Below are 6,899 nucleotides of genomic sequence, written 5' to 3' on the forward strand. Positions count from 1 at the left end.
ATTTTAGTATAATATTTACATTTTAATTATATTATACATACTTTATTACTTTTATCAATTGTATATTTATCTATACTATTATTTAAGCTCCTGACTAAGTTGGTGTCACGAGTCAACCGGACACCAACTCAATTAGAAAATTACAAAAAATATCATTTTGTATTTCAAATAAGTTATATTATTTAAGAGTACTTTGATTTTTTTTATTTTAACAAAAACCAATAAAAATGTGAAATTTGAACCCACAACAATTGAATTAATAAAATCTTAAATTTATCACTCAACCAAAGCTTCATTTTAATATTTTTTATACATTTTTATTTTAGTAAGCACAATTTATTTTGAAACATACTCTAATGTTCTAAATACATAGCACATGCATGCACGTGTGATAAATACTCATATTATTTAAGCCCCTAACTAAGTTGGTGGCATGAGTCAACCAATACCAACTCGGTTAGAGACATTAAGAAAATGTCCTTCCATATATAATTAAAATAAATTATATTATTCGAGAGTATTTTAATCTTTTTATTTTAAAAAATCTAATAAAAGATTGTGCATGTTGTTAGATTTAAATATACAACTTTGGGACTAAATAAGAAAGTAAATTATAATGTTAATCTCAAAAGAATTTTAAAAAATTAGGTAAAACAACATGCATCAATTGTTATAATTGTTCATGATAAATAGAAAAAATATTTAGACTAAATTAATAAACAAATTTAAAAGTAGTTATTAAAAATAATTATTGAAATTTGACTATTTTTCAAAACAAAGTCACAAAATATTTTTCACATGCACCAAATAAATAATGGATAGATAAAAAATAAATTTAAGAGTGATTACTTCACATAGTATAAACAACTTATAGAAAAATTTTAAAAAATAATATCATAATATTATATTACCTTATCATCAATTAAAATCATCTTCGATTGCTTTCTGATGCCACTATTGTTTGAATATAATTCGATATTACCTCTTCAAAGAACTATTGTTTTAATGCTTCCTTCTTTTTTATATGATTCTAACTTATTCATACTAACAATCTCCAGTTTTTACATTAAATTTTCTTAGATGCTATTTAATTGAATTTGAATATGTCTAACTATTGAATGTTGTTTATAAAACTAAATTTTAATTGTAATTGGTATATAACTCTAATATTCATTAAGTGAGAATTAAGATGCTTAAAGTTCAATCCAAGTATTAACTCTTGTTAGTTGTCTTTCTATATCTAATATTTACCTAGTTTAAGATTGACATCCCCTTTTCTTATATGTAACAATTTGTACATAATCATTCGTCAAAAAAAAAAAAACAATTTGTACATAATCTTATGTTGATTCATAGATATGATTCGTAGGGATCATAAAACTGGTTTTTAGGGATTTGTTTTTATCTTTATTTTTTTCATTTTTCTATCTCCTGTAACATGTATAAATTCTTCACTCTTGAGATGAATAACACACAACAATATTCTTTTCTCTACAATTATGCTTGTTTACATGGTATCAGACAGGTTTATTCCAGTCTTGAGAATTTCTTTTCTTTTTCTTTGTGAGGGTTAAGCAATCCTTTATTATGTGATTGATTTATTGTACCTCTGTTTAAAGTTGTGCCTCTGTGTTTGAGGTTGTGTATCTTCTTCTTCTTTTTTTGTATTGGAATATCTAATTCAAGATAACAAACAACATGTCTATCTCTGATTTGTGTGCTTCTATTGGAACTACCTTGAAATTTAGTGGTAGAAATTATGCCATTTGGTCTCAAGCATTCCTTACCTTCCTTAGTTCTCAAGGCCATGATCATAATCTAGTTCAAACAATGGCAAACACTCAAGACCCCAAATATGGGGCCTGGCGACAATCTAATTGTGCAGTGAAAACTTGGTTGTTGAATTCCTTTAAACCTAAGATTGTTGCCTTTGTTGGATTGATATCAACTACTAAGGAGATGTGGGACTCTATCAAAGAAATGCTCTCTAATGATGGTAATAATTCTCATATTTTCTCTTTGTTTCAACAACTTATTGATAATAACCAAGTTGAAAAATCCCTTCTTGAATTTTTTGTTGCCTATAGAGGAATTATCAATGAATTTCATGAATTGTAGCCCCTTTCTAAAGATTTAGAAACACAAAAAAGTCAGTGGGAAAATTTATTTGTCCATGAATTTCTTTTGAATTTGAATAACCAGTTTAATAATCTTAGAAGTCAAACTTTTTCTTGCTTGTAATAAGCTTTTTTAACTCTGCCATTTCCACATATTATTCTTGAACATTCTGTTATGGTTGCACAAGGACGTGGGCACAGTAATGGCAAGAGTAAAGCATATGATAGAAAATACGACTTTTCCTTCTTTTACAAGTTTACACCAAACAAAATAAATTGCAAACTCTTCTTCTCTCTCAGCCATCTCCTTCAGTGCACTCTGTTGATGATCTTAATGATTGGATGATAGCTATAATGTAAATGCTCTTGTACCCAACATTCTATTACTAATGTTGTTTTTGTTTAATCACCTTAATTTTATTTTTCATATTTTAGCTTCATCCCTGTCGTCTATATCTATTCCAAAAAATTATATAGAGGCAGTTCAGGATCCTAATTGGAAACTAGCAATGAATGAGGAAATGTCAACTCTTCTCAACAGACATACGTAGGACTTGGTACCTTTACCTGAAGGAGTTTCACCTGTTGCCTATTGTTGGGTCTTTATTGTAAAATACAACTCTAATGGCTCTATTGATCGGTATAAAGCCCAACTGGTTGCCAAAGGATACACCCAGACACCAAGCATGATTAGCCATTGTATCAACTAGATGTCAATAATGTGTTCCTTTATGGAGGCTTAAATGAGGAAATTTATATAAAGCAACCACATGGCTTTGTTGTTGAGAGAGAGACTCGCTTAGCATGTAAGCTCAATAAGGTTATTTATGGATTGAAGCAGAGTCCTAGAGCTTGGTTTTATAAATTCAATCAGGTTGTTTTTGTAGTAGGATTCAAGCGCAGTCAAGCTGATCATTTGATATTTGTGAAACTTAGTTCAACGGGGATTATAGTTCTTATTGTTTATGTTGATGATATACTCTTGTCAGGTAGTGATACAACCAAGAAGCATTTGCAGCAACAATTGTCACCAAAGATCTTGGTCAACTAAGGTACTTTCTTGGCATTGAAGTTAGCTAGGGGTGAGTGTTTGATCGAGTCGAGTCGAGTCAAATCGAGTCAAAAAAATTCGAGTTAGTTGAGTTGATGAACCATATTTTAGCAACCAAACTCAATTTGAATTTTTTTCGAATCGAAGCGAGTCGAGTGAAAAAATTTCAAGATAAGTTGAGTCGAGTTAACGAATCATATTATTTATAGTCAATGTTGCGTTTACATGGACCGATTATTTAACTGGTAGATGAAGGACTAGATATTTAACTACATAAATAATATAATTGTTTTACCTTTTAACTTAATGAGTAAATATTTATAAAAAAAAACGTAATTTTGCCTTTTAACTTTAGAAAAGGTAAACATTTATCAAAACGACATAGTTTTTCCTTTTCTTATTCAGATTTTCGAATAACTCGAATAGTGTAATTCACATTTGAGTTAAACCAAAAAACTTATTTTTTTATTCGAGTTGATCCGAATAACTTGATTAACTCAAATAACTCGAACTATTTAACTCAAAATTTAAATTTTTAATTGAGTTTTTCAAATTGAATCGGATTTTGTTCATCCCTAAAGTTACTTGTGGTAAAGAATGTATAGTATTGTCTCAAAGGAAGTATGCAATTAATCTATTACAAGAAACAGATTTACTAGGAGCAAAACCATTAAATACACTAATTGAACCTAATCTAGACTTTTAGAAGGAGGATGATGACTTTGTAGATCATGGACAATACAAAAAACTTGTTGGGAAGCTTATTTATTTAATAGTTACTAGATCAGATATTATGCATGTTGTGGACTTGATTAGTCAATTTATGGATAAGCTTAAAAAGGGTCATTGGGAGGCGGCCTGCAACATTTTGAGATAAGTAAAGAAATCTTCAAGAAAATGATTATGGTTCAAAAATAACAATTATGTGGAATTAGTTGGCTTTTCTGATGCAAACTATGCTGGTGAGAAGAGTGACTGAAAGTCAACATCATGTTATTATACCTTTGTAGGTCGAAATCTAGTAACTTGGAAGAGTAAGAAACAAATAGTTGTATCGAGATCTAATGTTGAAGCAGAATACTGTGCCATGGCTCAAGGATTTCAGTATCATCTATTAACATGACATGTGAGTTGATTTGGTTGAAAGCTTTACTCAAGGATTTCAGTATCATCTATTAAGAGCCTATTCCTATGCACTGTGATAATCATGCGGCAATTCGTATTGCGAGCAATCCTATTTTTATTAACGAACAAAGCACATCAAAGTCGATTGCCATTTTGTAATAAATGTGATTTATAATAAGAATATTACACTCCTTTTACCCCTTCAAGAGAACAAATTGTTGATATGCTCACTAAAGCACTTAAGAAGGAAGACTTCCTTAGGTCAGAATCTAGTAACTTGGAAGAGTAAGAAACAAACAGTTGTATCGAGATCTAGTGCTGAAGCAAAATACCATGACATGGCTAACATGACATGTGAGTTGATTTGGTTGAAAGCTTTACTTAAGTATTTTGGCATCATCTATTAAAATAATATTCTTGTGCATCGTGATAATCATATGACAATTCATAACCAGTCTTGTTTTCATTAACGGACAAAGCACATCAAAGTCAATTTTTATTTTGTAAGAAATGCAATTACTAATAAGAAGATTTGCACTCTTTTTACCCCTTCAAAAGAACAAATTGTTGACATGTTCACTAAAGCACTTAAGAAGGAAGACTTCCTCAGATTAAGTGACAAGCTTTGCATGATAGACATCTATGCTCCAGCTTGAGAGGGAGTGTTAATTGTCTCTCTATATCTAGTATTTACCTAATTTAATATTGACATCCCATTTTCTTCTATGTAACAGTTTGTACATAATCTTACGCTGATTCATAGAGTTGATTTGTAGGGATCATAGAATTGATTAGTAGGGATTTATTTTTATGATTTCTTTCCTTTTTTTCTATTCTCTATACCATGTATAAATTCTTCACTTTTGAGATGAATAACAAAAAAATATTTTTTTTCTCTACATTTCTATTTGTTTACAACTCTATTTTACATCAATGAATAAAAAAAATTTTAACACAACTCAATTTTTTAACTAATTAATTTTTAAATTAAATTATAATTATATTTTATCATAATTTTTTATATTTTCCAATTAATAATTTTTAAATTAAATTATAATCATAATTTATCATAATTTTCTTATATTTTAGGGTAAACTATCAAAATAGTCACATTTGTTTGTCTCAGGTTACATTTTAGTCATTTATGTTTGAAATGTTACGTTTTGTTCACTTACATTATTGTGTTGTAACATTTTAGTCACTGAGCGTTAATTGTCGTTAACGGCGTAACAATAAACTGACGTGGCATGTTAAATCATCATTTCAAACGAAAATTTTAAGTTAAATCATACAATTGGTCCCTATATTTTTTTTTGTTTTGAGCAATTTAATTTTTCTTTTATGTTCTTTGAACTTTTCTTTCTTTTTCTTTATTTTCCATTCTCTTTTCCTTCTCATTTTATTTTCCTTCCTTCTCTATTTCTTTTAACGTAATTTTTCTATATTTTCCATTTGTTAAAACTAGTCCCTATACTTTTATTTTTTTGAAATTTTTTTTTCTTTTATTTATTTTCCTTTTCTTCTTCCCGTTTATTTTTCTCTCTTCTCATATTCTTCACTACAGTAACATAATCTTTGCCCACCAAATAAACCAAGTCCTTGTTTCTTTTACGTGATTCCTAAATTGAATTTAACTGAAAACCAAATATCAAACATTCTTAATTAAATCTTGATTTGAATATAACCTAATTTTGAAACTAAAATTGGATCTAACTAATCAATATTAAAAACCATATCCTTAATCAAATCTAAACATAAATTGGATTCTTTATATTCAAAACATTTTACTTCCGTTTTCAAACTTTTTCAAAATCGTGTAGATTATTCCTTTTCTTTTCTTTTCTTTTCTTTTCTGACAAATAAAATGAAACAAACGATAAAATTTATCTAAATCTTCTTAGATATTCCCAAGCAAGCTTGACTGGAACTCGAGCATGAATGAACCAAAGAGATAAAGGGAGCACAGAACCAAACTGGTCTGGGTAAAGTTGAGGGTAAGTTTTGTATGGTGGTTGTTTTAGTCATTAAGAGTGTAAAGCTCGTTTGAAGAATCCGTGAAACAACGTAATTTCAAGAGGGCGAGAATGTCGTAGGTAAGACAAATAATGTGGCCGTGGGGGTTGGTTAGGAGGTTAAGGGAACGAGCTCGGAAAACTTTGCTAAGGGTGGACTGCCATAAGTCACGACTGGCGAGGTCTTCGAGTGTGGTGAGCTTGTGGACTATGTCATTGAGAGATCCAAATTGGTTCATTAAAGTGATGATGGACGATGAGGGTTTGTAATTGTGGGGTGAAAATATGTGAAGCAAGTTTTACTTTACTTTAGTTTCAGCTTTCACCTTTTCTTTTTTCATAAACATCAAAAAGTTTTAACAAATGGAAAATACAGAAAAACTACATTAAAGAGATTGAGAAGAGAGGAAAACAGAGGATGAAGTAGAAGAGAATGAAAATAAAGAAAAAATGGAAAATTAAAAAAAAACATAAAAGAAAATTTTTAAATTGTTCAAAACAAAAAAAAATATAGGAACCAATTGTATAATTTAACCTAAAATTTTTGTTTGAAATGATGATTTAACTTGTCACGTTAGCTTACCATTACATTGT

The sequence above is a fragment of the Gossypium hirsutum genome, chromosome A10, assembly GCF_007990345.1.
Source record: "Gossypium hirsutum isolate 1008001.06 chromosome A10, Gossypium_hirsutum_v2.1, whole genome shotgun sequence".
In the NCBI taxonomy this organism is placed as follows: domain Eukaryota; kingdom Viridiplantae; phylum Streptophyta; class Magnoliopsida; order Malvales; family Malvaceae; genus Gossypium; species Gossypium hirsutum.